At 43.2% G+C, this 9,136-nt stretch overlaps 1 pseudogene; it reads left to right on the top strand.

Moving 5' to 3' along the window:
• Window positions 1-7,933: 7,933 nt before the first annotated feature.
• On the top strand, window positions 7,934-8,284 carry LOC115867570 (small nuclear ribonucleoprotein Sm D2 pseudogene; annotated as a pseudogene).
• The last annotated feature ends 852 nt before the right edge of the window (window positions 8,285-9,136 follow it).

The raw sequence follows: 9,136 nt of genomic DNA, 5'->3' as shown, positions 1-9,136 counted from the left end.
AAACAATAAATGCTGGAGAGGGTGTGGAGAAAAGGGAACCCTCTTACACTGTTGGTGGGAATGTAAATTGATACAGCCACTGTGGAGAACAGTATGGAGGTTCCTTAAAAAGCTACAAATAGAACTACCATATGACCCAGCAATCCCACTACTGGGCATATACCCTGAGAAAACCATAATTCAAAAAGAGTCATGTACCAAAATGTTCATTGCAGCTCTATTTACAATAGCCCAGAGATGGAAACAACCTAAGTGTCCATCATCGGATGAATGGATAAAGAAGATGTGGCACATATATACAATGGAATATTACTCAGCCATAAAAAGAGACGAAATTGAGCTATTTGTAATGAGGTGGATAGACCTAGAGTCTGTCATACAGAGTGAAGTAAGTCAGAAAGAGAGAGACAAATACCGTATGCTAACACATATATATGGAATTTAAGAAAAAAAAAATGTCATGAAAAACCTAGGGGTGAAACAGGAATAAAGACACAGACTTACTAGAGAATGGACTTGAGGCTATGGGGAGGGGGAAGGGTAAACGGTGACAAAGCAATAAAGAGGCATGGACATGTATACACTACCAAACGTAAGGTAGATAGCTAGTGGGAAGCAGTCGCATAGCACAGGGAGATCAGCTCGGTGCTGTGTGACTGCCTGGAGGGGTGGGATAGGGAGGGTGGGAGGGAGGGTGACGCAAGCGGGAAGAGATATGGGAACATATGTATATATATAACTGATTCATTTTGTTGTGAAGCTGAAACTAACATACCATTGTAAAGCAATTATGCTCCAATAAAGATGTTTAAAAAAAAAAAAAAAAAAAAAGAAAATAAACCACTCTCAGAAGGCAAATCCTAGTTAGAGTGGTGGAGGTAATTCTCTAGCCTTCCCCTGGGATTGCTCTCCTTCTAGATGTCCAGATAACCAGAATTTGAGCTCTTGGTGGTGGGGGGTAACTGCAACTAAGCCTCAGTCCCCTCACCTGTGAAACGAATATATAGCACTTAACTGATACTGTCAAGAAAGTTAAATGAGATAGAGTACAAAGTTGTCAACTAAGTGTGTAGTAAGCACTCAGTAAATGACTAAACCATCATTATCAACACCGTCATAATCCCGTCATCCCCATCATCATCATCGTCATCATCATCATCACCATCATTTCTGTCACATCTAGAAGCTGGGTCATCCAGGAGCTAAGATTTTTAAGAAGCAACCATAGTTTAAACCATAGCTGGAAAGCCAGATTTGCAGGAGTCATTATTAATATTATTATTAATTTCTGTCTTGGCATTGCTGAGTCTTAGTAAGACTTCACTGGACATTCTGACCTGGCCTCAGGCATACTAGGGGTCATAAAAGAAAAATGTCCTTTTTTCACTGCAGAGTCACTATTAAAAGAGGATAATTGAGTCACTACTGCCTTTCCCAAACCCAACACTGATAGTAGCAGGAGTAAGCACAAAACTGAACATTTATTGTTGACATTGTAATAAGCACTTTGCATACATGCTTTCATTCAACCATCACAATAAGCCAATGAGGGAGGTATGATTGCTATTCCCATTTTACAGATTAGGAAAGTGAGGCTTAGGGAGGTTGAAGAGCTCACTCGAGATCATAACATCCAGGCAAGGATGATGCCTGGCACTCAGAAATACTTTACGAGCAGGGCAGAAAATTGAACCCAGGTGTTTCAACTCCAGCATCCAAGCTCATAATCATTTTGCTATATTGCCCCCTGCTTAGTGAGAAGTCCCCCAAGGGAGATGTTCTATTGTCATCCTGTGAGCGTCTAGGTATTATTTTTATTAAAGCAACTATTTCTTTACGGCTCCAGAAGTCTTCTCTCGTGGTGCCCCTGGCCCTGTGTCTTCATCACCTTTGGACACTGATGGTCATCGCCTCCTCCATGACAAATCCTTCAAGTTTACCCAGGATGTATTGACAATACAGTCCAGGCGCTCTCTGAGTTTTATTGTCTCGCCTCCTTCCTCCTCACCTCCCACACTGCACAATCTAACTGTTTCCTAAAACAAGCTCATCTTTCTCAAGAGCACTATCAGAGACACTGTCAATCAACAAGAAACACAATAGATTCTGAAAGATGGTAGAAAAGACTTCCGATGATGCTTACAGTCAAGGACCGCATCATCCAGGGTCGAAGGGGGAAACGCACCTGTGCGGTCTCTCTGCTTCCTCTCCTTTGGAATTCCTTTCTATTTCTAAGCTGGCCAACTAACATCTGCATGTTACCAGGTAAATAAAACTCTGAGGAGAGCAGAGCTACCCAATTAAGGGCTCCAGGTGAAAAGAAGGTGATAAAACGCTTCATTTCAGTAGGAATGTCTTTACAGAAACGCCAGAATTTGTTCACCGGTTGCATGTAAATGAGATGTGCGGGCACCATAATTACATCACCTGGCCATCTTGCTGCAGCACAGAAGCTGGGTCTCTGGTCTGTGGAAACCTTGAGGAAGGGGCCCCCTTTAGTCCCCAAAACCAAGAGGGTGTGATCTCAGCAGGGTAAACTTAGCTCAGCCTCTGAGCTTGCAAACCGTTCATTATAATCCCCAAACTGTCACATCGCTCCCCTAATGAGGGTGTACATCTTTGGCAGCCTCGGGACAGTAGTAACTTATTTCATGACAAATTCTGGGAGTTTTATGTGCCTGCTCCATAAAAAAAGAAACGCACCGTTTCCATAGCAATGGAATGCGGGGTCTTTTGGGCAGCCCCGTTGTGACAGCGAAAGCCCCCGCATTCTTCTGGGAACTGTTCTTTTCGTTTTTCCTGGAAGCTCTTAAATTGTCCCCCAAGCAGTCCCGTCTGCCCCCATTTTGGAGAGGACCAAATGGCACAATCCCAGGTTTGCCAACCTGATGATTCAGCTTAGAAATTCTCAAAAGCACTCAGAGCATCCATTACAGACCCTGGCAAATCTGAAGATGAGGCTTATCTCTCCTCTTGGATTAGAATAGAGACAAAGCATTGCAGGGAATAGCACTTTTAAATGGCTGGCGATATCTGATCATGTTAATCTATGGTTTATGGAGCTGTGACGGAAATGGGCTGGGAGCCAGAAAAGCCCAGTTCTTGTGCCAGTTCTGCCACCAACTCTAGGCAAACAGTAAACGCTCCAGAGCCTTGCTTTGGTCATCACACTGACTTGGGTTTGACAGGACCAGCTCACCTCACTGGGTTATTGAAATGATTAGATGGGACAATATATGTAAAGAATGGTACCAGGCACTTTATAAGCAACCCATAAATGTTAGCTAGTATTTTCCCATCACCTTGACAGTCAGGTCCAACACGGCCATCCTCCTTCCAACCATCGTTCAGCACTAGTAACTTTCCACTTGATCAATGGGTTTGCATGTAGATAGAGATAAATGCTGGCCCAGCCATGAGCAGGTACAGGGTGGATCTGAAAGCTGTCTGTAACCCGAGAGGCACATGGCTTTATTTACTTCACTCCATTAATCTATGTGCTATGGCAGCCCCAGCCCAATCCTGGGCTACTGATGAATGTAACAGGGACCTGATTATGTTCTATATGGCAGCCCAAGCAGTAATACTCCCGTCATTTCCTGGATGTGAAAAGTGCACCGAAATGTGAAACTGTCCACTGAGCACGCACTCAGACTGGAACTAGTGCACCAGACTCGAGGGGAAGAGACCTTCATCAAGTCCAATTCAGACTATGGGGTGAGAGCTGTTTAAATCCCCTCTGCCCTTGTTTGCCCATCGATAAAATGGGACAGTTGTTTCTTGCCTTATATTTACTGCCTACCCTCCCTGCCTTAAGTCCAGACTCTGACCATCTTACCTGGAGCATTTTGACAATTATGGGGTCCCTTCCTCCTTCCTACCCACCCTTCCATCCTAGACAGTCCTCCAGAATGTTCTAACATGCAAATCTGGTTGTGTTGCTCCCCAGCTAAAACTCTCCCAATGTTTTTCCCCCATGAAATTCTGGAAAAGACTCCAGAGGCCTTACCCCCCAGCATCTGGCCCTGACCATCTCTCAACCTCACCTCTCCCTCTCCATCCTCCTCTCCCATGGCTTATCCTGCTGCAGCATCCTTGCAGCTCCCTGGGTTCCCCTTCACCCTGGACACTTAACACGGTGCTCCTCACTGCATCTGCACATTAGAAGTACCTAGGAAGCTTCTAGAGGTCGCAGAACCCAACCCCACTTCCTGGAGAGCCTGATGGCATTGGTCTGGGAATCCCAGGTGAAGGTAATTAACAGCCAGGGTTGATGATTGACCCACCACCAGATTGTGATTGCCCTTAAATATGTTGGCGACCTAGACCAATGGGTCTTTGTTTACTGTTTGCTGTGTTGTTTGACTTTGGGTGCAGAAGTTTGAGTTATTCTGACTCAGTTCACAACAAGAAGCCATCACTGTGCTCGGGCAGATCTCTCTTTTGCTTTCTCCATTTATTCCCTTTATTCCCAGTCCCAATGTCACTCCCCCTCCTTTGGTGATCATGCGCCTGCGTTCACTCTGTATCCTGTCCTTTTTTTGTGGCCCTGTCAGGTGCATTTTTAGGGTTTGCTCACCATTTCAATTGCATATGTGGTCAAGGGCTATGGGTGTCATTCTGTGCCTTTCTTCTTTGCATCCAGCACTATGTTTTTTTTGGGAGGGGGGTTGGGGGGATTTTGGTTTTGCGTTTTTGATTTTTTTCAGTACTCTACAAATTACACTTTATTAAGACCAAGTACTATGCTGAGTAAAATTGGGAAGATCTTGATTTCATTTGACCATAAAAAAATTGAAATTCTTTTTAACTTTACTTCTTAATGAATTCCACCCTCCCCCCCCCAGAAAACCCCCATACATGTGCATACACACACACGTACACGTACACTTCAAAAACAACATCTAAGTGACCTCTTTGGAAAAGGTTATTGGGGCAGTTTTAGTGATTTTCCTTAAATCACTCACTCCCCTAGAGTATTATAACTACATCAGTAGAGTCTGCTACGAAAGATGTCCCAGAGCTATGTTTTAAGAACATTATGCTGGTACCAAAATTCATGATCGTCATTCTAAAGATTCACAGAAGGACTTCCCTGGTGGTACAGTGGTTAAGAATCCGCCTGCCAATGCAGGGGACACGGATTCAGTCCCTGGTCCGGGAACATCCCATGTGCCAGGGAGTAACTAAGCCTGTGCACCACAACTACTGAGCCTGTGCTCTAGAGCCCGCGAGCCACAACTACGGAAGCCTGCACACCTAGAGCCCTTGCTCCGCAACAAGGGAAGCCACCGCAATGAGAAGCCCGCACGCCGCAACAAAGAGTAGCCCCCGCTCACTGCAACTAGAGAAAAGCCCACATGCATCAACGAAGACCCAACACAGCCAAAAAAAAAGATTCACCAAATGCACAATGTGCATCCCCCAGGGACCAGGTCCACTTGGCCTCCAACCCCCATCTCACAATGTCGGAGTAAATATCTCTGCACATAACCCTTAGGAGCCCAGTTGAGAATCTCTTGAAGATACATACCCAGAAATGCATTTGTCAGGAAGTGGGGCATGTATGTTTCCATGTTAGCTGACCAAGTGTTCCCAAACAGTTCTTCAGAATGGCTGCACCAATCCACACTCCCAGGCCAATGTTTCCTTTGTCTATTTCAATATTGGGGGGCTGAGGATCTGTCTGAGAATCTGATGAGACACTTGGAAACTTTTCTCCAGAAAAAGTAAATATTATTATAATAATCATTAAAACAATATTTATGTATTAAAATAACAATATTAATATTTATTTATCCAGATACATGTATTAGTTTATTAAATTTTTTCAACAACTTATAAAGGTTCGCATTACTATTTTTTAATTGTGATAACATGCAATTAACCATTTTAAAGTGTACAATTCAGTGGCACTGAATGCATTCACAATGTTGTATAACCACCACCTCTCTCTAGTTTTAAAACTTTTTAAATTTAATTTTTTCAGATTTACTGAGATATAATTGATACATAAAACTGTGTAAGTTGAAGGTGTACAATGTGTTGATTTGATACCTTTGTAAATTGCAAAATGATTACTATGATACTACTAGCTACCAACTCCATCTCATCACCCCAGATGAACACTCCATCTTCTTTAAATAATCACTCCCGTTCCCCTTCCTTCACCCCCCAGGGACAACCAGGAGTACACTTTCTGTCTCTATGGATTTGACAATTCTGGACATTTTATACAAAAGCAGTAGTACAATTTGTGACCTTTTGTGTCTGGCCTCTTTTACTTAGCATAACATTTTCAAGGTTCATCCATGTTGTAGCATGTAACAATATTTCATTTCTTTTTATGGCTGAATAATATTTCATTTTATGTATACACCATAAAATGAAATAAACATTTAGAGATTTCTATGTGGACATATGTTTTCATTTCCCTAGGAGTGAAATTGTTACGTCATAGGGTAATTCTATGTTTAACTCTTTGAGGAACCCCCAAACAGTTTTCCACAGTGGCTGTACCATTTTTACATCCCCACCAACAATGTCCAAGAGTTATTTCTTCATATTTTTACCAACACTTGTTATTTTCTGTTTTTATATTGTTGTTATAGCCATCCTAGTGAGTGTGAAGTAGTAGCTCATTGTGGTTTTGATTTGCATTTTCTTTTTGTTTTAATTGAAGTACAGTTGACTTACAATATTGTGTTAGTTTCAGGTGTACAGCAAAGTGATTCGATTTTATATATACACATATCCTTTCTTTTGATTCTTTTCCATTATTGTTTATTACAAGATATTGAATGTAGTTCCCTGTGCTACCCAGTAAATCCTTGTTGCTTATCTATTTTATATATGGTAATGTGTATCTGTTAATCCTATACTCTTTATTTATCCCTCCCCACCCAATCTGCATTTCCTTACATGACCAGTGACATGGAACATCTTTTCATATGCTTTTTGGCCATTTGTACATCTTCTTTGGAGAAGTACCTATTCAGGTCCAGAGGTAGATATTACTATTAGCTTCATTTTCTAAATTAAGGAATTGAGGCCAAACTGGTTTGGAAACCGAGGTGACCAGACAGCAGAGCCAGTGAATAAGAGTGCCCCACTTTGCATTTGTGGAAAGGGAGTTACTGAACACCCTCCACCAAGATTCCATAGACTTCACATTCAGAATTCTGCCTGGGATGGTGAGTCTAGTATAAGATGAGGTGTGTGATTCTCAGTATAAGCTCGGACGAATGAATGAAGCAACTGCAAGTCCCTTCAGAGCTTCCTTCGCCTCAAAAGAAACAACTTTATCACACAAGAATTCATAATTCAGCCTCCGATTCTGTGTGCACCCCAGGACCGCTCCAGAGCATGCCCCACCCTCTGCGAGCTGAGGCCGCCTGCCTAGTGCCTTAAGGGCTGCCAGTGGAAGCCTGGCTGTCTAGTCAGTGTTGTTATTACATCTGGATCAATTCTTAATCTTTCAGTTTAGCTTTGAGCTGCTTGGTGACCTCTGACAGATCAGGTATAAATCATTCCACCCTGCCCAGGTAAGAGGCATCACGCCAGCTGTGGCCCTGTGATATCTGAGATTTTCTTGGAGGCCAGACCTCTTCTAAAGGCGGCGCGTGGTTCTCAGCCATGACCAGTTCAAAGGCAGGCAGATTCCTTGGCGTTAGTGAAAGGTGAAATCAACAACAGCGTGTCAGCTCTGTCTTTGCTCCAGGTAGAAAGAGGCCATGCATTCCATCCATTGACAAAGTATCTGAGTGCTGGGAGTCACTTTCTGGGATGCCATGAGGCTAATCTACATGATTGATCTAGTTCAGAATTTGTACTTTTAGAATTCAGAGAAGCAGGCAGTGAAAAGTGAAAAGAGGACGAAGCGACGCGGAGGAGACAGTAGCGACTTGAGAGCGCGGCCACCACTGCCGCCAGCATGAGCCTCCCCAACAAGCCCAAGGGTGAGATGACCCCGGCGGAGCCGTAGAAGCGGGAGGAGGAGAAGTTTAACACGCAGCCACTCTCCATGCTCACCCAGTGGGTCAAGAACAACACCCAAATGCTCAACTGCCGCAACAAGAAGCTCCTGGGCCCCGTGAAGGCCTTCGACAGGCACTGCAACATGGTGCTGGAGAATGTGAAAGAGTTGTGGACCGAAGTCCCCAAGAATGGTAAGGGCAAGAAGAAGTCCAAGCCAGTCAACAAGGACCACTACATCTCAAAGATGTGCCTGCGTGGGGACTCGGTCATTGTGGTCCTGCGGAACCCGCTCATCGCATGCAAGTAGGAGCCTCCTGCTGGCCGTCAGAACTTGCCCCCTCATTCTGCGAAGACCTGCCCTTTGTGCTGGGAATAATAAAGTCATGTGTTTTTTCTAAAAAAAAAAAAAGAAAGAAAGAAAAAGAAAGATTTAGTGATCGCCTCCTATGGGTTAAGAGTGGAATCAACACCATCACATAATAAACCATTTAATCTCTCCAGCCATCCCATGAATTGATTATTATTGTCACCATTATCTTACAGGGAGCAATATTTTTTTTTTTAACTTTTTATTTTATATTGGTGTATGGCTGGTTAACAATGTTGTGAGAGTTTCAGGTGCGCAGTAAAGCAACTCCGTTATACATGTATCCATTTTCCCCCAAACTCCCCTCTACAGGGAGGAATTTTAGTTCTGAGAGTTAAATGGCCTTACTGAGGTCATAGGGCTAGTAAGGGCTAAAATCCAAATCTATCAGACTTTTATTCCTAGGCTCTTTCTCATCTCAAAATCTCAATAAGTCTTTATTTTCTGCCTCACCCTTCCCAGGAGTTCCTCTCTCCAAATCCACGTGGAAGAATAGAAAAGTCTTTGTAGCTGCAGAGACCCAAGTTCAGGTATGGACTGGGCTAATACATAGGTGCAACCCACTTCACTTCACTTCATCAGTTTTCTCATTTGCAAAATGGGATTGTTGTGAGGATAGACTGAGTTAAGAGAAATGAGTGCAGCTTGAGAATTGTGGCTTCTAGAAAATTTCTTTGTTGAGTTACACACATTTTCAAGAAGGTTCTTAAAGATGACACAACTTTAAGACCAAAAGGGATGCGTATTTAGTGGTGAAATTTTAGAAACCACGGCAGTTCCTTAAGTAGGTCA

The sequence above is a fragment of the Globicephala melas genome, chromosome 15 (assembly GCF_963455315.2).
Source record: "Globicephala melas chromosome 15, mGloMel1.2, whole genome shotgun sequence".
Classification (NCBI taxonomy): Eukaryota; Metazoa; Chordata; class Mammalia; order Artiodactyla; family Delphinidae; genus Globicephala; species Globicephala melas.
This window is presented reverse-complemented; position numbering and strand designations above follow the sequence as displayed.